Genomic DNA, 27984 nt, shown 5'->3' with positions numbered 1-27984 from the left:
GAGATCAGAGTACTTACTTTCTCCCAATGAGTCTCTTGACATCAAAGATGGTTTGTTCGGCATCGCTCAAAACAAAGAAGCAGAATTTAAACCAAAATGAGGGGAAAGAAAACAGGATCTGCGACTCAGAAATTGCAATGAGCTCCTTGCTGAGCCACTTCTGGTTCGAAGGCGGCGTAAGCAAGCTGGCACACTGTTGGAGATCCCTGGTATCCTTGTGCATACTCTTGGCAGCCTTCTTCCTGGCCAGCGCAAATACGACAGCATCCATACCATCCTCATTCACATAAACCTCAATATTGACCTCATCCCTACAAGGCACTATAGAATTATACATTCTCGAGATCAAATCATGCCTGCTCTAAAGCTCCATGGTCGCCAACAAGCCCTGGCAATATCGGCGCCCGCTGGCATAAAACTTGAAGACATTCTGTCCTTCTTTCAGCAGCAAGGGAGTATCGTTTCCATCCCCGGTACCTAATAAACTAAAATTTTTCTCAAAGACCCCGTCCTTCATTGCAAATTACGTTGCCCAGGCTAAGGTGATTTGCTCGTTTTGCCGTCGGCCCACGAAGTAATGGACAACAAAGGCGATCAGGAAAGTGACACAAAGGAACTCTATGTAGTAACACTGAGGGCCTTCAAGGGATCATAGTTTTTGCGTAATAGGGCCAGGTTCAATGCACCGCATAACTCGGAGGTGAAAAGAAGGCAACTCAACCGATATTTGGAAAAAGCATTCGAAGTATAGTGCATGCTTGCCAGATGACACTTCAAATCAACGGTTGAAAGTGTCTCACTTGATCGAACGACGCAGAGTAAAAGTGTTGACAATTGTTGATGCATAAAAAGACTTATCGGCTAAATAAACTAATAATAAATCTAAACTACACTAATAAGTTTGATAAATCTGTATAGCTTTCGAGATAATCCTCAGCTCTTATAATCTATGCGATGGTTTCAAGTCAAATTAAAGTAGTAAATAATTTTTGTGTACTACCCTCTTTCCCTGAACGTTCGTTCCATTAGGCAAGGGCTAACCAGCCTGCCATAGGGCATTAAATGCCCAGGTATATGCATGCTCTATAACAAAATAACACACAGTCCTTGGTGGCTACATAAATTAAAAGTAAAGACTAGGTGTTATTTTGTTATAAAGCATGCATATTCCTGGGCATTTAATGCCCTATGGCAGGCTGGTTAGCCCTTGCCTTATGAAGTACCCTGAAACCACCTCTTCCCATGTATAGCTGGGTACACATCGCTTTTTGGTTTGGCTAAGTACGCCCAACGCTTTTGCTGGTAGGACGTCGCGCACCCCTACCTATTTATCCGTAGTCCTTATTGTTTAGCGCTACTCCAGGGCCCCCCTATTTCGTGTAGGTCATTGTTTTGTCGGAAATATCCCTCCCTCCAACCTAGGCGATACTCTTAAAGGTATCGGATGTCTTAAGTATATTCTGACATATTTCACAAAATTCTGAAGACCATGTCATGTAAAAAGTTGTACAATTGCCAGCAATATAGAGTACAAAAAAGGAGCTATTCCATTTGTCTGAAAATATGGATTTTGTCAGAAAGTGGACTGCTTGTTTTCAAGAATGGGCTTCAGATACAACTAGTCTCTTAAAGGTCTAATAATGAGTTTGGCATCTATGACGCTGCCATTAGAAATTGGGAGGGAAAGATTCTCCTTGTGTCTTCCCTGGGCAAGTGTGACTGTGGTAAAGAATGTATCAATTTTCAAAGAGAAGGTTATAAACTTTTGAATTTTATTAATTTTAGATTTTTTAGAAAGATACAATTAGTTTTTTTCATCTTCCCGAATGGAATAATCTGTTCTAAATGCAATTATAATGAATCTAACAATATTTAACAAGAAGGTTATAAGCTTTTGAATCCTATTCAATATGAAACCACTCTCTAAACTAAGATTTGGGCAAAGAAACATAGACCGTTTTGACTTCTTCCAGAATGGAATGGGAACAACCCTTTTAAGGGGGACATTGAAAATTCGTACCTGGAAGATTTGAAGCACGAATATGAAGGAAAAATTTTCCTGACTAAGTTCTACTTGTCACGAAAATACTCTGTCTAACATTTTTCCATGCTCTCTCTAACATTTCCGTTTCTCCTCTCTACACTAAGCATTGTAGAGATTCAGAAGCAAATGATAATACAAATTTTCGTTCACTACATCACTGAGGCGGATTGGAAGTGTTCTATTACTTAAAAAAAACACACAAATAAATTTTAGTGGTAAATAACTCAAATATAAATTATCTTTCTGCATCTATGATTCGTTGCTTTAAACTCATTACTACAATAAATAAAATATAAAATTGATTAAAAAATTTATGGATAATAACCATAACATTTATAAAGCCAACCAAACCTATCAATTATCTTGAGAAATAACAATAATCCATTGTATAGTCTCCATCCATCATCCACTATCCTGATAGAAAAAGAAAAAAAATACATACAAGTCCAAAGGCTGTGAATGAAGCTGTGCATATATGAAATTAGTAATTCCTTAGGCTAAGGAGCAATGTCCATATCCATCTAGACAGCTTTGCTGCTATTGACATAACCAAAAACAATCTATAAAGCCAACCAAACCTATCAATTATCTTGGGAAATAACAATAATCCATTGTATAGTCTCCATCCATCATCCACTATCCTGATAGAAAAAGAAAAAAAATACATACAAGTCCAAAGGCTGTGAATGAAGCTGTGCATATATGAAATTAGTAATTCCTTAGGCTAAGGAGCAACGTCCATATCCATCTAGACAGCTTTGCTGCTATTGACATAACCAAAAACAATCCCTGATAGAAAATATATTTTCTTAATGCCAACGAATCCATCGAATTGACAGGCAGATAACATTGTAAACAAAAATCTAACAACTAACACTTCTGATAAACCATTATATTACTTGTCGAACATGCATGCGATTTCTAGGCTTTATTTGCTGCGCTAGTATACAAATTATTGTGGCATTAACAGTTCAAATCGGAATATGAAATAAGATATAGACGTATATATGAAATATAACTTTTTCCTTAAATATTGTATTCTATTACTATCGATATTTCACTGCCAGCTGCTTATAATATAGTACGGTCATTGCAGTGTCGAAAATGACATGGACCGTTGCATTTAATATATTTGTTCTTTATGGAAGTGAATATTTCTCGTTCAAGGTACCTCGCAATTTTACCCATTCACGGTTCATATAAAACTTGTCTCTTTGCTTCCTAAGAATGAAACGTTCACAATTGTTCATTTAATTTTTCAATATGAAAAAATCTCTTAACCATAAACAATGTTTATTTAATCATTCAATATGGAAAAATTCCTTAACCATTGAGATTTTTGATAAGATATTAAGAATTTTTAAAAGTACTTATTATACCCATGATGATGCAACCAACTCTGATCTAGTATTAATTTTTTTTTTATATGAATGAGACATGATAACAATTTTTAGATTCAATCGGAACATTCTATTCTTACTCATTTGGATCTTATTCTTTTTCATTTGGATCTTTCCAATAAGTTCTCGATTACCTGACTTATTTATGATTTTGGACATGGAGTCTTTGAAACTAAAATCATAAATAACCATTTGAGTAAACTATGCAATAGTCAATGGACTATGTTTAATGCGGGATACATAAAAGAAGTCACAAATATCTTTATTTCAAATTTTCTTAGTTATGACAAAAATAACCCCTTTCCCATGGGCTTGACATGATAACCATCTTCTAAAGTAATTGGTTATTAATACTAAAAAATAACTTCTTCTTACCTATATTGTAATTGTTGCAACCAAAACCTAGCAATAAAATGTGCCTTTTTTGAACTTCTTTTAATTATTTTAAATTATATTAATATTGAATTGAATGTCTCATCCTTAGTGTTGCAGACATTTTCTCTTGACTTGTTTAAATATAAATATTTCTTTCTGCATTCATTTTCATAGTTTGCATACTTGTTTCATTAATAAAATTGTACCTCAAACTTATCCATCCATCTTCTTCCTCTGTCCCTCTCATTTAGAGATATTTTAAGCATTCTAATTGTTTTGACTATTCTTCTATAGTTCTTCCTTATATTTCACTATTATCTCTATCTTTTTTACCTTTATCTGTTTTTTCATTGCATCTACATTGACCAACGGATGCCTAGCTATTAAAAGAATGTTCTATACAATCCTTTTCCATGTCAATTCACGATTACAACACTTTTTGTATGTTTACTTTAGGCATATATTTAGATTTGCCCTTAGTAATGACAACCATATCATACTTATAAGGTAGAATCTCAAGACATTTTTCTACAACTTTTCAATCTTTAATGAGCTCTCCATGAGTTCTTATTTTATTCACGACCCTTATCACTCAATTCGTTAAAATGTCGATGTTCTCTACCTCCTCCATATTCAATATTCGAACCTCTCTGCTAAGGGTTTGAAGCTTCATATTGTTCACTTTGTCGTTACCCTAATATGCTAAATCAAAAATATCCAAAACATTCTTTGTGTTAAATGTTCTCATTATTTTGGGAAAAATTTAGTCATATTCTAAACTCTGGATCCAAAACATGTCATTATTATGCTTATTCCTTATCTTTGTAAGTTTCTTTTTATGGACATTAGGTGTGGCTTAGACTCTTTATTTTATCTACCTCTTTTAAGCCATTTCCTACTCGTTGCCAACAAATTCCTTGTATCTACAAGAATTTGTTCACTCTCGTAGATCATAACTCATAGTTTTTGCCAACTAAAACTAGTCCTTATTTAATTATATTACTTGTAAAGGCCATTTAAAAAATGTGGTAATGTCATTCTTTTGTACTTATAGGTATAATTATAGAAACCCATGTCTACAATGTGCATTACCACACAATTAACAAGAGGTCATTCATTATTATTCGCCCATATTAATAACATGTGGTTATCCATGAATACAATAACTGTATTTTCCTTATTAGAAAATGAAGTCATGTGTAGCCATTTTCTTAGTATATGTTGATGGTGCTAGACCCACCAACCTATCAAGGGATCTCCCCAGTAAGAAGTCGTAACTAAACCTTAGACCGTCTCGAGTAGGAGTCAGAGTAGTGGGTAGTAAAGGTATTCCTTGAATGTGATAACATGCATAGGTAAGTGTGATATCTTTGTCGGAAGAAAGTGTGTGACCTTACAAAGAGTCAAGTGAGATGCATGGGTGGATCTAACACACGGGGGGGACAAGTGTGTCCCTTAGAAGCCTGTAATATTACGCTACCTGAAAGGAACACACAAGCTTAATGACATCACAAGCTAGAAAGTAGAATAGTCCATAATCCAAAGTGACAGGTTAAACCAACAACATGACTTCAACAAGATTGACACAATTGTATACAAAATAGTTCATACACAAATGCATAAGTTAAACAACATACATTGCTAAAGTAACCAGAGTAGTCGAACTACAATAACAACATATGCATGAAGATGTGTTGTGTCTGTTATATATATATATATAAAGTGAAAGTTCCATCCATACATACAACATTGATAGCCACTAGCCCCAATAGTGGAACATTTCATTCAACACCTCCTTCTCCTCCAAAGAGATGTACTTTCTCTACATTGTGGAGAATCCAAAGCTCATCACAATACTCTCCATGCCTTCTCTAAGCAATGCCTAGCCAAAATCTTGGCTCCCAAAATACTGTACTATGAGTTATTAGGTTCTATATAAAGAAACGGGTGGGGTGACCCTTGACATTCCCCTTTGACTCTTGGACTACCGTCATGACTCTTCACATTACAAAAATGATTTTTCACATTCCACTAATTACACTTGGAATTTAACTTACAATACATTCACAATAATACAATTTCCACATACACCCATGTGGGCCAAAATAGGCTTGAGTTAGCTTGGCAAGATAAACAACATCACTCTGGGTCTTAGGGAAAGACCAACACGGTAACCCCCTCGCAGTGATTTTTCAGTGACGAACTAATACCAAACATGGCACTACTCTATTGTGGCCCCATACTGTTTGATGGCATCTTTGTCAAAGTAAACCCTTGCCTCCATGGCTTCTGGGTATATGGTTCTAAAACCTCTCTCCAACTCATCCTCAAGCATGCACAACATTGTCCTGAGTGTGGCTGGACCACCGATGTACCTTTTCACTTTTCCTGCACTGAGCTACATCTCATCGTTGGTGGCTACGTGCATCAACTGCTCTATGTATTTGTCGACATCTAGCATGAATTGGTTCTTCCTCATGGCCTGAGTGAGGGTTCTTATGGAATGGATCTTGTGCGTTCGCACTATGACATCCATACTCCTAAACAACCATGCATAGGAAGCCTCAATGCTAGTGATGGGTAGAGGGAGCTACTCATTATTCTGGATCTGTATCTGAATCCATGCTTTGTCAAGCTCAACCTATGGCTTCATCTTCTTGTGCAAGTAAAGCGGGGCTTCCTTCTACCTCATTGTCTATTGTTGCATATGCACAATAACAATGTGAATGTCTTTGATTTTTTGGGTTGTATGCATGCACTGCTTCTGAAATCCATATAAATGGACAATCACTTTGTGCATGGTGAAAAATATTCTATACATTTTCTGCATAGTGGCCTCCAAAGTTTATATCTCCACCACTATTTCTTTCTTCATCACTATCATGATAGATCCTACAAACTGCTCTACTCTTTGCCTAGCCTCTTGTAATTCCTTCGCCATTCGATCATTCTCATCTATCAAGAACTTGACCATTGAACTTGTTGCTTCTGCATAAGCCTTAGAAACCTCAACCATGGAAACTAAATGTCTTCTAAGATTGGGTACAATCACCCTTTCTTCTATGTGCCCATGTGATGTATGATCATCCAGGAGCCGCTTTCTTCGTGCTCATACAATCCTATGTTGTGTCTCTTCAAATGCCAAATTGCACACATCTATCTCTAGATCATCTTCAAGGAGGAAAACCTCTCCTTGCTCATTGAGGACTCGCTGTGGCTTTGGAGGTGGCGAAGACTATAGTTCGACCTCCGATGCCCTCGACATGAGATTGATGTATTGGTCCTCTAGCTCCTGTTCCGTCTCCATGTATGTTACCTCAACCAACTACTCAACCTGTTGAGCGAGTTCTCAAACCTACACCTGCTCACCTTATTCTTCATTTGCTGGTTGTTCTACTATCTCAACCTGTATCTATGGAGTTTTCTTTCTCAATGCACCTTGTCCTTCTTCCTGTTCTTGTTTCTTCCTTTCTTCACTGTCTCTCCTCCTAAGTTCTTGTTCCTCTTTCAGATTCTTCTCTATCTCCTTCAATCTCCTTTTCGGCCCTTCCAATATTTGCTTCTCCCTCTTTCTTTGTGCTACTCTCCTGTCGCGTTGTCGCCTAGTTTCATCTATCTCCAAAGATACACTATCAACAAGTGGGTCTTCTTTGAAATTGTAGCTTTTCTCATCCTCTCCGCTCTAGACAATCTTCCTCTTTCCTTTTTCTTGCATCGATTTGTTGATCACTTATGTTGTTGTTGTTGCTTCGTGTGGTGATGTTGCCTAGAGTGTTTTAGTCCATTCTACAACCATACTCACTGGTTCATTGAGCCTAGAGGATTATACCAATACCTCCAAGGATCTTCCTTTGGCCAGTGACATGCCCCGTGGATCCATGGGAATTACAGCTTCACATAGTGGTTCTTTCATATGTAGTGCGGATCATACAGATTGAAACTCTTGGTGCCAAACCTGAACTTATTCAAGTCCTCGATCTCGACATCTACACATTTCAAGGTATAGACCTTGTACAACCCAATCTGCAAAGGAAGAGTACGTCATGGTGCCTTCTTCCTCTTGTGGAGATGTGGTATGCAACCTCTTACATGAAAAAATTATCTGATAATAACTTCGATATCTCATTCAGAGGCTTCTCCATGCCAAACATCCTGATGAAGCCGCTATTGGGTGAGGCATAGCAATCTACAATGATGAACACTGCATCGCTTTGTGGGACATGCAAGGTCAGTCATCTTCAAATATCATCATGTACAACGGGGTGATGAAGTGGTCAAACAACCTTGTCATGACTCCTTGGTAGTTTTACCTAGAGTGAAACTTGCAATAAACATTAACAACTTCCTCTAAAGTGAAATTTCTACATTGAGCTACATGTCATTGTTGGTGGCTATGCACATCAACTGCTCTATGTACTTCTCGACATCTAGCATGAATTGGTTCTCCCTCATGGCCTGAGTGAGGGTTCTTATGGAAGGGATCTTGTGCGTACGCACTATGACATCCATACTCCTAAACAACCATGCATAGAAAGCCTCAATGCTAGTGATGAGTGGAGGGAGCTACTCATAATTTTGGATCTGCATCTAAATCCATGCTTTGTCAAGCTCAAACTATGGCTTCATCTACTTGTGCAAGTAAAGCGAGGCTCCCTTCTACCTCATTGTCTATTCTTGCATGTGTGCAATATCAATGTGAATGTCTTTGATTTTTTGGGTTATATACATGCACTGCTACTGAAATCCATATAAATGGACAACCGCTCTATGCATGGTGGAAAATATTCTATACATTTTCCGCATGGTGGCCTCCAAAGTTGATATCTCCACCAATATTTCTTTCGTCATCTCTGTCATGATAGATCCTACAAACTGGTCTACTCTTTGCCTGGCCTCTTGCATGTCCTTCACCATTCGATCATTCTCATCTATCAAGAACTTGACCATTGAACTTGTGGCTTTTGCATAAGCCTTAGAAGCCTTGACCATGGAAACTAGATGTCTTCTAAGATTGGGTAGAATCACCCTTTCTTCTGTGTGCACACGTGATGTATGATCATCCACGAGATGCTTTCTTCGTGCTTGTATAATCCTATGTTGTGTCTCTTCAAATGCCAAATTGCACACATTTATCTCTATATCATCTTCAAGGAGGACAACTTCTCCTTGCTTGCTCAAGACTAGTTGTGGCTCTAGAGGTGGCGAAGACTATAGTTCGACCTCCGATGCCCTCGACATGAGATTGATGTATTGGTCCTCTAGCTCCTCTTTTGTCTCCATGTATGTTACCTCAACCAACTGCTTAACCTGTTGAGCGAGTTCTCAAACCTACACCTACTCACATTCTTCTTCGTTTTCTGGTTGTTCTTCTATCTCAACCTATATCTATGGAGTTTTCTTTGTCAATGCACCTTGTCCTTCTTCCTATTCTTGTTTCTTCCTTTCTTCACTCTCTCTCCTCCTAAGTTCTTGTTCTTCTTTCAGCTTCTTCTCTATCTCCCACAATATCCTTTTCGGCTCTTCCAATATTTGCTTCTCTCTCTTTCTTTGTGCTACTCTCCTCTCGCGTTGTCGCCTATTTTCATCTATCTCCAAAGATACAATCTCAACAAGTCGGTCTTCTTTGAAATTGTAGCTTTTCTCAGCCTCTTCGCTCTAGACAATCTTCCTCTTTCCTTTTTCTTACATCGGTTTGTTGATCACTTATTTTGTTGTTGTTTCTTCGTGTGGTACTATTGCCTAGAGTGTTGTATTCCATTCTACAACCATACTGACTGGTTCATTGAGCCTAGAGGAGTTATACCAATACCTCCAATGATCTTCCTTCAACCAATGACATGCCTTGTGGATCCATGGGAATTACAATGTCACATAGTGGTTCTTTCATATGTAGTGTGGATAATGCAGACTGAAGCTCTTGGTGCCGAACCTGAACTTATTCAAGTCCTTGATCTTGACATCTACATATTTCAAGGTACAAATCTTGTACAACCCAATCTACAAAGGAAGAGTAGGTCATGGTGCCTTCTTCCTCCTGTGGAGATGTGGTATGCAACCTCTTGCATGAACAAATTATCTGATAATAACTTCAATATCTCATTCAGAGGCTTCTCCATGCCAAACATCCTGATGAGGCTGCTATTGGGTGAGGCATAGCAATCTGCAATGTTGAACAATGCCTGCATCGCTTCGTGGGACATGCAAGGTCAGTGATCTTCAAATATCATCGTGTACAACGGGGTGATGAAGTGGTCAAACAACCTTTTCGTGACTGCTCGGTAGTTTTACCTACAGAGAAACTTGCAATAAACATTAACAACTTCCTCTAATGGTGTCCATGTCCAACCCATGCTAGGGAACTACAGTTGGGAATATATTGCACCAAGCAGGTATGATGACATATAAAATCTTGCTTGTACATTTGTAGGTGGATTCCGGGTATTCGACACATGCACTTTTAGCTGAAGAGACAACATGTCCAACTAGTTGAAAGGCCTTCCTTCATTTTCCAACTAATCCAACCTAACAACCCAACTCTATGGGAAGGTCTCCGTGCTTTCTTGACCATACAAGCAACATGGGAATATGACCAAGAGTTGGTAAGCCTTGATGAGTGACTTCTTCTTGTAGACCTAGTTGGGTGTTGTCCTTAACTTTCATGGCTCTTTTACCTAACACTTCAAGATATCTCTTGAGTTCACAATGTCGTTAGGAGTGAAGAACAATGCAACCATGTAGTTCACTGGATAGGAAAATTGAAACATCTGATGATAGTTTTCCTTCCTGAAGGTGGCAAGCTATGTTCCACTGGCGCTTCTCAGTGTCATTGTCTCACATCAGTATGTGAGACAACCCAGTGAATGATATTTTCACCTGGGGATGTGGGGTACCTACATGAAACCCTCTATAAGCCTGACTTATAAATATTGACATAGACTTGATGATCTTCTAGATCTTCCTTGAAAGTTCCTGCAAATATGTCCTTTATTTCTTGCCATGTGATCTTCAAGTCCTTCTCTAAGAACAATTGTGTGTTTACATAGACGGGCAAGTTTTTTGGCTCATGTTCAACCATGTCTCCAGTGCTGCTCTCTATAGTGTCCTTTGATCCAACTCTCTTAGAAACCATGATGTCTATACTGCTGAGATAGAACAGACACTCATGGAAAGAAAATGTCAGCTTAAACACAATGCACTTCAAGGATCAATCATGCAAGAAACAAGGTGATTGTTTGGCAAGATTACGCTGTGGACTCCGGGAGGCTAGGGACTATCAGTTGAAACTTCACATTGTGTAGGCACATCTACGAGTGAGCTTGTTGCTGACTGGAACTGCACAAAGTGTAGTCTAGCTCGGATGACTGTGGACCATAACTACGTAATGCCTAGTTCAGTCTGGCTTGACTGCTGGCTGGGACTGTGCATTACACAATCCCAGTGGGCAAGACTCGACACTAACTCCAAGAACAACGCAGAGAACATTTAGATGCCATTGACAGGCAGTCTCTACACAATTCTTGAAGCCAAGGTAGAGCCTCAAGTTTAGGAATGCATAGAGCATGCGAGTGACAACAAGATATGAGCCAAGGTAGTTGAGATATGCCCAAGGGTGACTTGAAAACAAGTAGATTCAAAATTGAAAGCAATGGATGGTGCATACATGAGTGAATGATCATCCATGAAATCAAAACTAATGTAGGAATCAGTGAAATGGACGAACAATGAAGCTGGTGGTGAGAGTCGTCACTACGACAACCGTAGGTGAAAAAATAGTGTTATGCATTCGACACTTAGGAAAGGCAATGAAAAACTTGAAACAACACTTATGCAAGTTAAAAACAACTATAAGGCTCCATTCGTTCAATAAAACATGCAAAACAACAATCACACAAGCCAAGGAAATAAAAGTGATAGAAAAAGGGGGAAAATGCATAAAAAAACAAAAATTACCCAGAAAAGTTGCCCCAACTATGCCAAAGGTTCCTAGATGCCTCGGTAATGCCACAACTCCAATATTGAGTGTGTAAAATGAGTTATGGGGTGTCATTTGGGGTTTATGACATGCATTCCACAAATCTAGGAAAAAGTGACACTTGGTGGGAAGTTTCTCAAATCGACCTTGCATGTAAAATTTTTATTGAGTGCTTTAAGATCATAATGATAGAAAGCATGAGGCAACTCTTCGATCATCTGATCATAAGAGTGGATGGAGTCTATGGGAAATGTGACACACGCTTATAGTGTGTTCCCTCGAAACGTGAATGTGAACAACGAGCAGGAAATGTGATCCTCATGGATTTCATTCCTTTCAAAGAAGCCCATGAAGGAAACACTATGACTAAGAATGGTTGGTCCACCTTTACCATCATATGTATTATGTGACAAGTCATTATAGAGAGCATTTAACACTTCAAAATCACATATGTGAGATAGACATGTCGAAGGTTGAATTGTAATGTAAGTCATGAAAGATGTGCAGAGATCCGAAACAAACTTTGAGGACTCATCTTGTCATCTAGCCCTCCTTCTAGAGCCAGAAATGTTGACGGTGTTGGACCCGCCAACATGTTAGGGGATATCCCATGAAATAATTCCCAACTAGACCTTAAAACGTTTGGAGTAGGAGTCCCAGTAATGGATAATAGATCTATGCCTTGACTGCGATAGCGCATAGAGGTAAGAGTGATATATTTGTCTGAAGCAAGTGTGTGACCTTGTGGTGCGTCAGGTGAGATGCATGCTGGGTTCTAACACACAAAGGGGGAAAAGGAAGTGTGTCCCTTAGAAGCCTGTTATAGTACACAGCGTGAAAGGAATACACGAGCGGAATGACATCACAAGCTGGAAAGAAAAATATTCCACAATCCAAAGTTACAGGTTAAACTAACAACATGACTTCAGTAAGATTCATACAATAGTATACAAAATAGTTCATACACAAATGCATAACTAAACAACATACATTGCTAAAGTAACTAGAATAGTCGAACTACAATAAAGACATATGCATGAAGACGCGTTGGCTCTGTTATGTATATATAAAGTGAAAGTACCATCCATGCATACATGATTGACAACTACTAGACCCAATAGTGAAACATTACAGTCAACGCTATCTGCTCCTCGAAAGACATGTACTCGCTCTACACTGTGGAGAAGTCAAGGATCGTCACAATACTCTCCAAGCATTCTCTAAGCAATGCATTGCCAAACGTTTGGCTCCCAAAAGCCTGTACTATAAGTTATGAGGTTCTATATATAACAAAGGGTGGGGTGACCCTTGACATTTCCCTTTGAATCTTGGACTACCCTCATGACTCTTCAAATTAAAATAATGACTGTTCACATTCCACTAATGACACTTGGAATTTCACTTACAATACCTTAACAATAATACAATTCTGACATATACCCATGTGGGACAAAATACACTTGCATCAGCCTGAAAAAACAAGCAAAATCACTCGAGGTCTTGGGGAAAGACCAACTTGGTAACCTCCTCGCAGTGATATTCGGTTACAAACTGATATGAAGCTTTGTATTGATTTATTATGTCCTCGTACTATTTGATGGCATCTTTGTCAAAGTGGACCCTTACCTCCATGGCGTTCGGGTATATGGTTTTGAAACCTTTGTTTAGCTCATCCTCAACCCTGTGTAGCACTTTCCTGAGTGTGGTTGGACCACTGATGTACCTTTTCATATTCTCTGTGTTGAGATGCATGTCATCGCTAGTGGCTATGTGCATCAACTACTCTATGTACTTGTCGATACCTAGCATGACTTGGTTCTTCCTCATGGATTAGAGGATGGTTCCAATGGAATGAATCTTTTGCATTCGCAGTATGACATCCAAACTCCTGAACAACCATGCATAGGAAGCCTCAATTCTAGTGATGAGTGGAGGGAGCTGCTCATAATTCTGGATCTGCATTCCAATCTGTGCTTTGTCAAGCTCAGCCTGTGGCTTCATCTTCTTGTGCAAGTAAAGTGGGACTCCCTTCTACCTCATTGTCCATAATTTCATGTGCACAAAATCACTGTGAATTTCTTTGAGTGTTTGCGCTATCTGCACACACTACTGTTGAAATCCATATAAGTGGAAAAAAGCTTTATGAACGGTGAAAAGTAATCTATACATTGTCTTCATGGTGGCCTCCAAAGTTAATATTTCCACCACTATTGTTTTCTTCATCCCTTTCATGGCAGATCCTATGGATTTCTCTTCTCTTTGCCTAATCTATTGCAAGTCCTTCACCATTTGATCATTCTCGGCTATCAAGAACTTGACCATTGAAGTCGTGGCTTCTACATAAGCCTTGGAAGCCTCGGCCATGGAAACTAGATGTCTTCTAAAATCAGGCACAATCACCCTTTCTTCTGTGTGCATAGGTGATGTATGATTATCTAGGAGCTACATTCTTTGTGACTGTACAATCCTCTGTTGTGTCTCATCCAATTCCATATTGTACACATCTGTCTTTGGATCAACTTCAAGGAGGATAAATTCTCCTTTCTCGCTTAGGACTAGTTGTGGTTCTAGAGGTGGCGAGGACTGTAGTTTGACCTTGGATGCCCTCGACATGAGATCGATGTCTTAGTCCTCCAGCTCCTGTTTGATCTCCATGTCTATTATCTCAACCAACTACTCAACCTACTAAGTGAGTTCTCGAACCTACACCTACTCACATTCTTCTTCATCTGTTGGCTTCTCTGCTATCTTAATCTGTATCTATGTAGTTTACTCTGTCATTGCGCCTTGTCATTCTTCACGTTCATGTTTCTTCGTTTCTTCACTCTCTCTCCTCCTGAGCTCTTTTTATGCTTTTAGCTTCTTTTTCATCTCCTGTAATCTTATTTCTGTCTCTTCCAATCTTTACTTCTCCCCCTTTCTTTGTGTTACTCTTATGTGGCGCTACCTCCTCTTTTCATCTGTATCCAAAACTACTCTCTCAACAAGTGGATCTTCTTTGAACTTGTATCTTTGCTTAGCCTCTATGTTCTTGGAAATCATCCTCTTACCTTTGTCTTTTGTTGGTTTGTTGCTCATTGCAGCTATTGATGTTGCTTCCTATGGTGTTGCTCCCTGGAGTGTTGCTTTCCATTCTACAACCATGCTTACCAGTTCATTGAGCCTAGAGGAGTTATAGCAATAACTCCAAGGATCTTCTTCTGTCCAATGACATGCCCAGTGGACCCATGGGATGTACACCTTCACACAATGGTTCTTGCATATGTAGTGTGGATCATACGGATTGAAACTCTTGGTGTCGAACCTGAAATTCTTCAAGTCCTTGACCTTGACATCTGCATCTTTCAAGGTACGAATCTTGTGCGACCCAATCTGCAAAGGAAGTGTAGGCCATGGTGTCTTCTTCCTCCTATGGAGTGTTGTTGACAACCCTATAAAGGTGTGGTATGCAACCTCTTAAATGAACAAATTGTACGTGGAAAAACTCGATAACTCATGTGGACCCTTATGTGTGCCAAACATCCTAATGAAGGTGCCAATAGGTGAGGCATACCAATTTGCAATGTTGAGCAATACTTACATCACTTCCTAGGACATGTCAGGTGGGTCCTATTCAAATATCATCATGTACAACAGGGTGTGGCTAGACAACCTTGTAATGAATCCTTGGTATTTGTACTTAGAGAGAAACTTGTAATAAACATTCACAACTTCCTTTGATGATGTCCATGTCCATCCCATGAAAGCGAACTGTTGTTGGGCATAGATTATGCAAACATATAGAATCTTGCTTGTCCATCCTTAGGTAGATTTTCAGTATTCAACACATACACTTTTAGCTAAAGAGCCAACATGTCCGACCAATTGAAATGCCTTTCTTCATTTGCCAACTAATCCAACCTAACAACCCAACTTTGTGGAAAGGTCTCCATTTTCTCTTCACCATACAAGTGACATGCAAATATGACTATGAGTTTGTAAGACTTCTTGAGTGACATCATCTTGTACACCTATTTGGGTGTTGTCCTGAACTTTGATGACTCATTTACCCAACACTTCAAGATATCTCTTGATTTTGCATTGTTGTTGTGAGTGAAGAACAATGCATCCATGTAGTTCACCGATTACGACAAGTGATGCATCTGATGGTAGTTGTCCTTCCTGAAGGTGTCAAGTTGTGTTCCACTAGCACTGCTTAGTGTCATCATCTCGGGATTAGTATGTGAGACAACCGAGTGAATGATATCCGCACATGGGGAGGTGGGCTACTTGCACTCAATCCTGTACAAGCCTAACTTATGAATGTTGAAATAGACTTGGCGATATTCCAGATCTTCCTTGAAAGTGAATGCAAATATGTCCTATATTTCTTTACATGTGATCTTCATGTCCTTCTCGATGAACAACTATGTGCCTGCATAGACATGCAAGTTTATTGGCACCTTCCCAATCACGTCTCCAATGTTGCTCTCTATAGTGTCCTTCGATCCAACCCTCTTGGAAATCATGATGCATGTACTGCTAAGAGATTGGTCAACAACTAATGTACCTGGACACATAACAGACACTAGCGACAAGCAAATGTCAGTTTAAACACAATGCACTTCAAGGATTGTTGGGTAAGATTGTGCAGTGGTGACTCCAAGAGGCCAACAAATGTTAGTTGCAATGGCACATTACTTAGTCCCAGCTGCTAGTGAGCTTGTTGCTGACTGGAACTACACAGAGCGCAGTCCATCTACGTTTCCTGTGGACTAGAACTACACAATGTGCAGTTCATTCTGGCTTGACTACTGGCTAGGATTGCACGTTATGCAATACCAGTGGGAAAGAATGGGCACTGACTTTCATAATAGTGTAGAGCACAACTGGCGGTTAGTGGCTGGATGTCTATACAAAATCTTTGGGGCCAAGGCAGAGCCTCAAGTTCAAGAATGCATAGAGCATGCCAGTGAAAGCAATATTTGAGTCAAGGTAGCCTAGATTTGCCCAAGGGCAACTTGAAAATGAGTAGATTCAAAATCCAAAGTAATGGATGGTGTAGATAGGAGGGAATGATCATGCATTCATTCAAAACCAATGCCAGAATCAGTGAAATGAATGAACAATGAAGCTGGTGGAGAGGGTCACCGCAACGAGGACCGTTAGTGTAAAAACAATGTTATGCATGTGACACTTAGGAAATATGATGAAAAACTTGACACAACACTTATACAAGACTTGACAGTGTTGGACCTACCAACATGTCAAGGGGATCTCCCTAGTAAGAAATCCCAATTAGACCTCAAATTGTTTGGTATAGGAGTCCCAGTAGTGGGTCGTAAGGTAATTTTTGACTGTGATGTCGCACAGAGGCAAGTAGGATACTCTAAAAGCAGCAAGGGTGTGAATGATGCAGTGAGTTAAGGAAGGTGTATGAGAGGTTCCAACACTTCGAAGGAGGAAGGAGGTGAAGGTGAGTCCCAGGTTGAAAGGGATTGGTCCCAAATCGGCAAGGAACACTCAACACAAAGGACATGCACAACTTCTGGCAGAGTAGTCGACACGGATGCAATAGTTACAACATATAAGGTTAGATAACACGAGCAATGCTCACATATTAGTCTGAGATGAGTGTGATAGTTGATATAACAATTTTTAGAGAGAGGTCTCTCCGATGTCTAGAAGAGTAGTCGACACGAACAGTGACATCATTAATAACATATGAAACACATTAACAACAAGATTCATATAAATGCATACGAATCAGTTCATATAGAATTACATAAGTTAAACAACATATATCATTAAGGCAACCAGAGCACTCCAACTACAATAACGACATATGCATAAAAATCAAAGGAACGTTATAGCCACATCCATCTGCTCCTCCAAAGAGATCTACTAGGTCCATGCAGTGGATAAGCCAAAGCACGTCAAAGTTCATTCCAAGCCTTCTTCAAGATAGTCTTAGTAAAATCTTGGCTGACCAAAAGCCTATACAATGAGTTATGAGGGACTATTTATAGCAAAGGGTGGGGTGACCCTTGACATTGCCCTTTGTGATCGTTCAACTACCCTCATGACTCTTCACCTACTCTATGACTATTACATTCACTCTTGAGACTTGACTTACACTTGACATGACTCAACATTACAATGCACATGAACCCATGTGAACAATGGCTTGAACAAACCAAACTAGACACCACTCTGACTTAGAAAACTATAGAAGTCCAACTGCTCGACATCATCATGCTAGTCAATAATAACATATTGGTGCCAAGATTGGTAGTCTCTGATAGTGTCTATGTGTTTCACTGTGACATCCATCTAGAACCTGAACCTTGCCTCCATGGCATCTAGGTACATTGCTTGGGCTCCTCCATCCAACTCATCTGAAAGCATGCACATCATTGCCCTCAATGTGGCTGGACCAGTAACATACTTCCACATGATGTCTGGACTGATAACCAAGTCTAGATTGGTTGCGACGCACATCAACTCATCGAAGTACAAGTCAAGCTCCTGTTGGACCTACTTCTTGGTCTTCCCTTGGGTGAGAGTCCCAAGGGATGGAATCGCATATGTGTGCACAAAAAACTCCATGCTCTTGAATATTCATGCATGGGAAGCTTTTATGCAAGTGATGAGTTGCGGTAGATCCTCATAGTTCCAGATCTAACTCTGGATACACGCTTGCAGCTCAATCACATTGGCCTTCATCATCTTTAGAAAACGAAGTGGGGCTCCTTTATACGTCATCATCCATGCTCACATGATATCAATGACAACATGTATGTTCTTCAAGATGTGAGATCTTCGCACACATGGATGTTTCCATCCATGAAGCTGAACGACTACTTGATGCATGGTACTGAACTTGGAGTATGATGCTCACATAACCATGTCCAAGGACAACACTTCCTCTAGTATTGCCTTCTTCAGTTCAGCTCGTGAAGACATTGTCACCAAGTCTCCTTCTTGCTTGGCCACCTATAGTTCCTTCACCATTCTCTCATTCTTAGCTATGAGGATGTGAACGCTGAAGCTAGTGGCTTCGACATACACTCTAGTTGCATCGGCCACAACAACTGGGTCCTTATGCACATCGATCATGATCACTTGTTCTTTAACTTCGCAGTGGATGTTTGGTCTTCTAGTGTTGGTACTCTGTCAGGGTTCAAAACTCTATGTTAAGATTCATCAAAGGAGTTGTCATGTATCTCTGCTTCCGGTTGACCACCAAGGATCTCAATGCATCCTTGGTCATCCAAGACTTGCTCATCATCTGGATGCATTGCAGTGGGTGATTCGACCTCTTTGTGGTGAGGCATGAGGTGAGTTTCCTGTTCCAATTTTGGTTGCTCCATGTCTGCATCCAACTATTTGAAAGCCTGTTCTATCTCATCAGCAATGTCTTGCCCCTGCGAGGGTTCACCCTATTCACCTGATGTCAGCTATTCAAAAGAATCAACCACTTGTATGGGTGCTGCTTCGTCTGTTTGCACATGATGCGCCACTTGCTGAATCTGTTGTTGTTGTGCTTCCCTCTTCTATTGGCACAACTCTTTTTCTTTCGGGAGTTGCTACCTCAGCCCATGCAACTCCTTCTCTGCTTCTTCGATTCTCTTCTTATCTCTCTGCCTTCGCGTAATTCACTTGTTGCGTTGCTGCCTCTTATATTGAGTATCCATAGCTATTTGTTCTACAAGTGGATCTGCTCGAAACTTGCATATTTGTTCCTCCTCCATGCAATCGACAATATTTCTCTTCCCTTTGTCACACTCTTGGTTCTGCTACCTTTGTTGTTGCTCCTACTACTATTATTGCTAGTGTTCTCTGTGATGCTACTTCATGCTGCTGTGCTAACCACTCTATGACAAAACTGACATGTTCATTGGGTTTGGAGGAACTGAAGCAATACATCCATCAGTCCTCCTCAGCCCAATGACATGCCCCACGGATCCAATTGAACTGAACTCTCATGCAGTGATCCTTCACAATGTAATGTGGGTCATACCGGTTGAAGCTTCAGAGGTTGAATGGGTACTTCTTCATATGTTCAGCTTCGACATCTACTTCCTTAATGCTCTGGATCTCGTATAACCCAATCCACAATGGAAGAGTGGGCCAAGGTGCCTTCTTCTTCCACTGTAGCCTAGATGTTAATCCTGCTAAGATATGATACACTACTTCTTGCATGACAAGCACGTCCAAAGAAAAATTTGGCAGAACATGCAAAGGCTTCTCCGCACTGAACACTCCAATGAACGTGTCGTCTGGTAAGGCATACCAATCCGCAATGCCTAACAATGCCTTCATCGCTTCTTCTAACATGCAGGGTGGATCTTGTTCGAATATCAACTTATACATTGGGGTGAAAAGATGGTCGGCAGCCGTTTGATCACTCCTCTGGAGCTACACTCAGAGAATAGCTTGAAATATGTGCTCACAACAGTCTTCGTTGGTGACCATGCCCACTTTTAGCCCAAGAACTCATGTCAGGCACAGACTGCATCTAGAATATAGGCGAACATGTAAATCTCGAATGCATGCCTTTGGGCATCTGTTGAGCCTTCGTGACTTACTCCTTCAGCTAATCATCTAGTATGCCGAACTAGTTGCATGGTCTTCCTTCTCTAGCTAGTTGGTCCAGTGCGACCCCACAACTCTGAGGAAAGGTCTCAGTGCTTTCTTGGCCACTCTGTCGACATGCGAATATGACCAAGTATTGGTATGCCTTCCTCAATATCTTCGTCTTATATATCCAATTAGAGGTCATATTGAAACGATTTGGCTCCTTTACCCAATCCTTCATAATGTCTCTGGAGTGGCCTCTGCTATTGGGAAAGCTGAATAGAGGGGTCACAACAGTCATGGGTTTGTCCATCTGATACATTTCATCATAGTCTTGTGCCCAGAAGGTTGCAATATTCATCCCACTGACACTTCTCATGGTCATCGTCTTAGGGTCAGTGTGAGAGATGATCTAGTGAATCATATATGCACATGGGAACGCGGGCTATCTGCATGCAATCTAGTACAGGTTAGACTTATGAATGTTCACGTACACCTAATAGTCTTCAAGGTCTTCCCCATAAGTACCTTTGAATGTTTCATTCACCTCTTTCCACTTGAGTTTGATGTCCTTGTCTAGATACAACTTTGTATCTTCGTAGATCAGCATGCTAGAGGACACCTATTCAACTGTTGTTCCAACTGCAACACCATTAGTGTCCAAGGATAATGATCTCTTGCAAGCCATTGAGATAGACATACACCTGAAATATCTGGAAACAAGCAGCATGCATGGCAAGAAATATGTCAGTGAAAACAAAGAAAATTTGTGGAAGGACACAACACATACCTGGGGAACTGATGAGAAAGATTGAATAAATTTTACTGGGAGGCTGAGTGAGTTGCTGTTAGAACTACAGAAAAGGAAGTCTAGAATGACTGGGAGGCTGGAATGGCTGCTAAACCTACAAAATGCGCAATCCAGTTGGGTAGTTGGCTGCTGGGATTGCACAATGTGCAATCCCAGCTAGGGGGGACAGCTGGCCTAGGGGACGATTTGTGCAAATTTTTGGGCCAAGTAGCGACTGACCTCCAGAAATGTGAAATTTAGTCCAAGAGACCAATGCTGGGTCAGAATGCAAAGATATGGAGAGGAAGGTCAGCCTTCCTTCTCCAAATTGCATAATGTAGCCTTGGTGAAGGCAAAGATCGAGCCAAGGTTAGCCCGACTTTTCGACGGGGAACTGAAAGCAGGTAAGTTGATGAAATGCATGGCGACAGTAAGTGATAGCAGAAGTGATAAATAGTGCATGCAAATCATGAATGGAATATTGGGGATACAGATCAACATGCATGTGGGTGAGGTCATTCACCGATCGGGCAAACGTCCGTGCAAAACAATTTCATGGATATGATAGTAGTGAGATAGCAACGAAAATTGAAACAGAGCTAGGAGAAGCTATAATATATGTAAACGACAGTAGGCGTTCAAATAAATCAAGCAAACAACACATACAAGTGAATACACAAAAATAAATAGAAATGCTAAACATGACAAGTTGAGGCCACTTACCTATGAATAGCTTAGCTGGATGTGTCGAAGAGGCTTGTATGTGTTGTGGGATTTCATAGCTCTAAGATCAAGTTGAATGAATGAGCTTTGATGTGTCGAATAAATAGGTATGGTCTCAAAACATGCATGCCACAAATCTAGGAAAAAGCGAGACTTAGAGGGAAACTTCTAAAATAACTTTGCATGTAACCCCTGGCTACTAAAAATAGCTCCCTAAATCATGGGATACCTTTTGAATTTTGTCTCTTACTATTCCGAGAAGATCAAGTCATGCATGCATACAAGTTAGGTTTCCTCGGTCCCGAGTGGAACTAGTCAACCAGACTGTCCATGCATGCCAGTGCTCAATTGCTTGGGAAAAATGTGTATTCCTGATTGTAAGCTAGGCTGACTTCCCAAGGGGATTGCATAAGTTTTGGGAAAAGCAGTTGATTGCTACTCGGATTTGCACAAATCCTAGGCTGAATAACCTGTTGATGGGAAAAATTGTGCAAATCCTACTGAGAGGGTTGGCTGGCAGAATTGCACAACCGTGGAGCCCAGTAGGCTATTTCCCCTCCAAAAATGTGAAAATTTCATTGGGAAGCTACTCGGACTGCAGCTAGACCAAGTCTAGGTAAGCAGGCTGTCAGTGGAATGGATCAACTATGATCGAAAGGCTAACTTTGTATAAGAAAAACACTGAAGCTTGAGTACTTGATGAAGCAAGACAAAGTGTTGTGTAAGGTTGGTAGGGGAGGCTCCAAAATAGGCTAAGGAAAAATTTTGGAGGGTGGTTGTAGCTGCTACAACACTTGGAGACACACTGATAGAACTCTAACTCTCTGAATGGACCTTTTTCGTGAAAATGAGCGTAACACCTCCAGAAGTATTTTTCAATTCTTATCTCATCTTGGCTTCACAGTAGCTTGACGTAAGATGTAGCATCTGCCAGACTCTTGGTGGATTGACACACATTCCAAGCCAAGGAAACATAGTTGTTTCGATTGGGGTTGAGAGGTATATAGGTGAACAAGCAATATAGTCGTCAGAGTCTTAGTTTCATCTCTGGTGTTGCTCCACTGCTAGCAGGCCTAGACAGTACCCCGGTGGAGTCACATAGGAAAAGAAGCATGGCTCCACTGCCAGCGAGCTTGGTTAGTACCCCGGTGGAGTCACATAGGAACACAAGCATGGCTCTACTACCAGCGAGCCTGGTCAGTACCCCGGTGGAGTTACTTGCATCACCTCGTTGTGCAGGAAGCCTTTCTCTTCTTTTACCTTATTCATTTTGATTTTTGATTTTTTTTTACTTTTCATTTTTTTTAGTTTTCATTTTCATTATGCATAGCACTTATTCATTTTAGAGGTGGAAGAGGGATCTGACTAATTGAGAGTAGAGGATGTTGTTCTAGGATAGAAGTAGTTTATTATATCTCTAACATGCCTGTTAAGTGTTAATAAATTATATATTATAGAGAAATGGAACACATAAAATATTTCAGAAATATAAACACAGAAAACACATAAAACAAGAGAGACATAGATATACATGGTTCACCCAGTTTGGGCTACGTCCACGGAGAAACAGCCAGTCCTTCCTTTTATATTATCCAGCAAATTGAAGAGATACAACCTACATCATATCCATTGTAACTCCCTCTTAGCTCTCAATCTCCTCTCTCTTCCTCACTCATAATACAGATATACATAGATGCAATACAGTTCCCTCATATATACCAAGGGGTTGCCTTCTAGGGAAAAAAACCCTAAATTAAACATAACTTTTACCATCAAATATTCACTTAATGAATGGGCCAGATTGACTACAAAATTGCAACATTTTACAAGGAAATTTTACATCTATTCTTAGCTTTAGGGGCGCCGCCCCCGATCCCCCCACCAGGGGGGGCTCCCAAAGGCCGCGGCCGCCCCCCCTGGAGCCTCCCTGCAGCGAATATTTTATGGGCGGCAACGAAATGGGGTCCAATGCGGCGATACCTTTGAATATAGAAGATAATCAGACTCCACACCCAACATTAAGGTTTTCCCCCTCACCTTACTCTATTTGACTGAGCTGACAAGGGTTAACCCAAAAACAATTGATTTGAGATGCTGACACTAGTTAGATCACAAGCATTGTGCTTACACCAAGGTTCAATTCGAAGAGTACATATTTTCCTACGATGTATCATGGACTAAGAGTAACAAGTTCATCATACAGAGGAAAGATGGCAAATAACCAAGTAGTGATAGTTGTACAAACCCTCTTGTACTTTACCCAACTCGTTTCATGAGTTACACATGGTTTCATGCAAAACTAACCTATGAATGAAACAAGTGAACGAACTAACAATCAACAAAGAAAAGAAATAGCAGAAGAAAAAATGAAAGCGAAGAAAGTAAAGGAAACAAGCAAGAAAACAAACAAGAAATCAAAGCATGAAAGAAAACAAGCATGCAAGCAAACAACTGAAAGCAAACACTACTCCTACTCCCACACTAACGGTGCATGGGCCTGATCACATGAAGTGATACTTCAAATGCAGTCATTGGCGCATTGATAGTCCCATCTTGGTGAAGGCCTGGTCTGCGAGTAACCCAGTCATGTAGACCAGCATACAAGAAAGATATAATAGTGAAGAAAACCACACTTTGTGTTTCAAAGTGCCCACAGGACATAAGTGAGTGCATGTGCATAACAGACAATCTGTGAACTTATCATGGTGTTGTGTGACACTAGGTGAAACTTTGAAGGAAAAACACACTCCTGACTTAGACATGCAAGAAAACGAAAGAAACAAAGATAACTTGCACTGTGAATGAGTGCTTACAATGTAAGACTCCTCCAATGCATGATCAATGGGATCATGTAGTCCGAGTGGAGGAAGTGTGTGTTATCACTCCTCCAAATCTCCAAGGCTGAGGAAGAGTCCAACTAAGGTAACCACAGATGAATCTTTTGACTTGGGAGCTAGCCCTACCAAGCTAGAGAGTGCCCTCTCCAAAGGATCACAGCTAAGAGGGCTAGATGGATTAGGGTTTTAGGCTAGATATAGTGGCTTAGGGTTTTGATTTGATTTGATTTGTGTAGTCACTGGATGAATGAATTAGGTTAGAGAGTGAACTAGGTCAGAGAAAAACAAAATCATAATTGTAGACATCTGATGGGGCAAGGTAGGAAAGTATTTTAGCACTTTGTAGTATAGTGATGAAATGGTTTAGACTGGTGAGGTGCCAAAAACAACATGAAAACCATGCATTCTTTTTAAACTGAAGAAATGAAACAATTTATGATGATTTTCCCAAAATAGAGCGTAGAAGATGAACTCTTCTTATCATGCCTTGAAAATCAAACATATTTAAAGTGGAATGGATCATGAAAGGTACAAAACATTCATACATATGTAACTAAAGAGGAAACAATATCAAAATACCATGTCACAGGAATCCCACCCAAATAGTTGCAACTCATCCAATATATTTCATGGCAAAGTCTGAAACACTAATACAACATCCAATAGATTCCAACCTGTAGAATGATTAGAAATTACATGATACAAGCCTCAAATGAACTAATCCTAGCCTCAGGGGTTGAATCCATGAGAGGAGGAGCAGTTACAACAAAAACTGAACTAATAGCTAGAGTGTAGGGTGGTCAAAGTGACTCATCCCTAACTTTAGTAAACCCATTCATTACAAGTCATGGAGGCCATTTACCTAATGTACTTACCCTAGTTAATAGTAAAAATGTAATAATGACATCAACCACATCAATTTCATCAGTAAAACAATGATTTCCCATAGGTAAAAATCAAATTTGGAGAGAAACAGTGAAAACCTGGGCCAACTGTCAAACGTGCAGCACTAGTGTCAAATGTGAGCGCCATGTTCCATCTCACTTTTACCTACATTCCTGATGCCCAAATTTAGCTCAAGATAGCTCATTGGCAATTTTATCCTGTCTAGTTTCCAAAACTACCCTTGGTTTTTAAAATGGTCTTGATTTGACTTTCAGAAACTCCATTCTTCCAAGACTACTCAAACGCACATCACCTAGTCCAGAAATGAGGAAGAAACATGATTTTTAGGTGGATTTTTGCCTTTCTCACCTAACAATTTTGCATTCTAGGGTTGGAAACATGGTTTTCCCATATATCTTGGTCCTTCTGAATCCACTGGTGGCTTCCATTCCTCCAAAAAGGCCTTAAAAAAGTGTACAACACCTAGGGTGTTGCACATTTGACCAAACAACTCATATGAAATTGCGTCAAAAAAGACAGGAAAGACAATAAAAAATGTAAACTTTGAAATGGGAACTATAAACTCAAAATGAAAACTCTCCCCAAGAAACCCCAAAAAAACATCAAAAACAGTGCTAAAAACAAAAATTGTGTATATTGGAACGATGGTTTTTTTTTAGGGTCAATTTTGAACATGCTTTAAAAATGGCAGTGAAAATGAAATTTTCGTGCAAAAAAAACCTTGAAAATGAAAAAAGTGTTGATACTAGAACGAGGATTCTTTTTTTAGGGTCAATTTTCAACATTTTTAAAAAATGCTAGTAAAACCGAATTTTTATGTGCAAAAAAACAATTGTTTATGAGGAAAAAACACACTAATGTTTTTGGTAGAATAACATTTTTCTTTCTTAAGTATAAATTCAACAAGTTTTCAACCATAACATGCTAGAGACAAAAGAAATTGGAATTTTTTCAACGATAAAATTAAAAAACCATGACATTATGAGCAAATTACATGATTAAATGGATCAAAATGTCATTATTTGTATATTGAATGAAACATACATTATATCTCTAATTTAATGTTGCATTGTAGATATTCTAAATGATAAAAATTATCATAATTAAGACATATAATCAAACAACATAAAAATGACTCATAACTTCTGATTTAACACCATATGGAAATCAAAATTTTTATTTCAAGATACGATGCAAACATCACTTATATAAATTGTCTTAGACAAATATTCAAAATCACTCATATTTTCTTGCACACCATCAGAATTCACATCTTCAGATGAATGAATGTATGCAGACGAAGGTGTTCCATATTCTTCTCTTTCGTCAACTAGTGTCCCATCTGAGTCCGCATGCATACCCACCATTTCAGGTTTCAAAATTCTTCTAGATATACGACTGGTTTCAGCAGACCCCCATCTCAACACTGTTCCTTCTAGTAACAACCTTTTCAGAATCTATATCATCATAGCCAAGCCAAACACCAAATTGGTGTATGAGACCGCCTTGTTTGTGGGACAAGAGACTCACCTCCATGTAACGATTTGATTATTATGTCTACGAAGGCATACTTACTCTAAACCCTTCTGATTTTTGAACGTGTGACCTCTTAAGAGGAAACAGATGCTCTTAACCATTAGGCCTATTCATGCTTTACGAAAGTGGATTTGATTAGCTAAAGATAGTAATCTAGAAAATCACAATTATAACTCATGATCACAATATATAACACACATGTAACACACGCGTAAGATTACAAATTATGATAATATGTTTGAGAATACAAGCATAACTATTTCCTTGTATGCATCTCCAATGGGAATGTAATTATGAACTAGAACATTCATGCATGTTTTTTTTTCCATTAAGACATTCATGCAAATTAGTAAATTGGCGGCAACAAAAAAGTTGGATAAAGGACTTTGGTTAACTATTCTCTAGTCAAAGAAATCATTTTTGGTTAAATCATGATCATTCATTATTTAAAATATAATATTTAACTATATATAGATTCAACACTTAAAAAAATCCTTAAAACTTTTTAACTGAAAAATTAAAACCTTTTAACTAAAATTTCACAATTGAAATTTGTGATTTTAACAAATTCCTACCAACTTATAAATAAATTCAACCAACAAAATATACTTGAAAAACTATAAACCATATAACACTAACACAACACATGAGATAACATGGATACAAGTTTCTGTAGTGATGTGACTAGGGGTGTGTACTATGTAACTGTCACTTGGAAGTTACAAACTTATAAACCATAAAGATAAATAGTTTGGATATATAACTAGGGTTTTTGTTTGTAAGTTTTGTTTTTGTGTGTTCTTTTTTAATTAACCCCAAGAAAATAAAGATAAAGATTAAAA

General features: G+C 39.3%; 1 pseudogene; it reads right to left on the bottom strand.

Annotated features, from left to right (window-relative positions):
- Positions 1 to 12: 12 nt before the first annotated feature.
- LOC149209999 (uncharacterized protein At5g49945 pseudogene) lies at positions 13 to 25732 on the bottom strand (annotated as a pseudogene).
- Positions 25733 to 27984: the final 2252 nt, after the last annotated feature.

This window comes from Pinus tabuliformis, chromosome 1_2 (assembly GCF_031772625.1).
Source record: "Pinus tabuliformis cultivar Carrire ecotype Pingquan chromosome 1_2, CPIR1, whole genome shotgun sequence".
Lineage (NCBI taxonomy): Eukaryota > Viridiplantae > Streptophyta > Pinopsida > Pinales > Pinaceae > Pinus > Pinus tabuliformis.
This window is presented reverse-complemented; position numbering and strand designations above follow the sequence as displayed.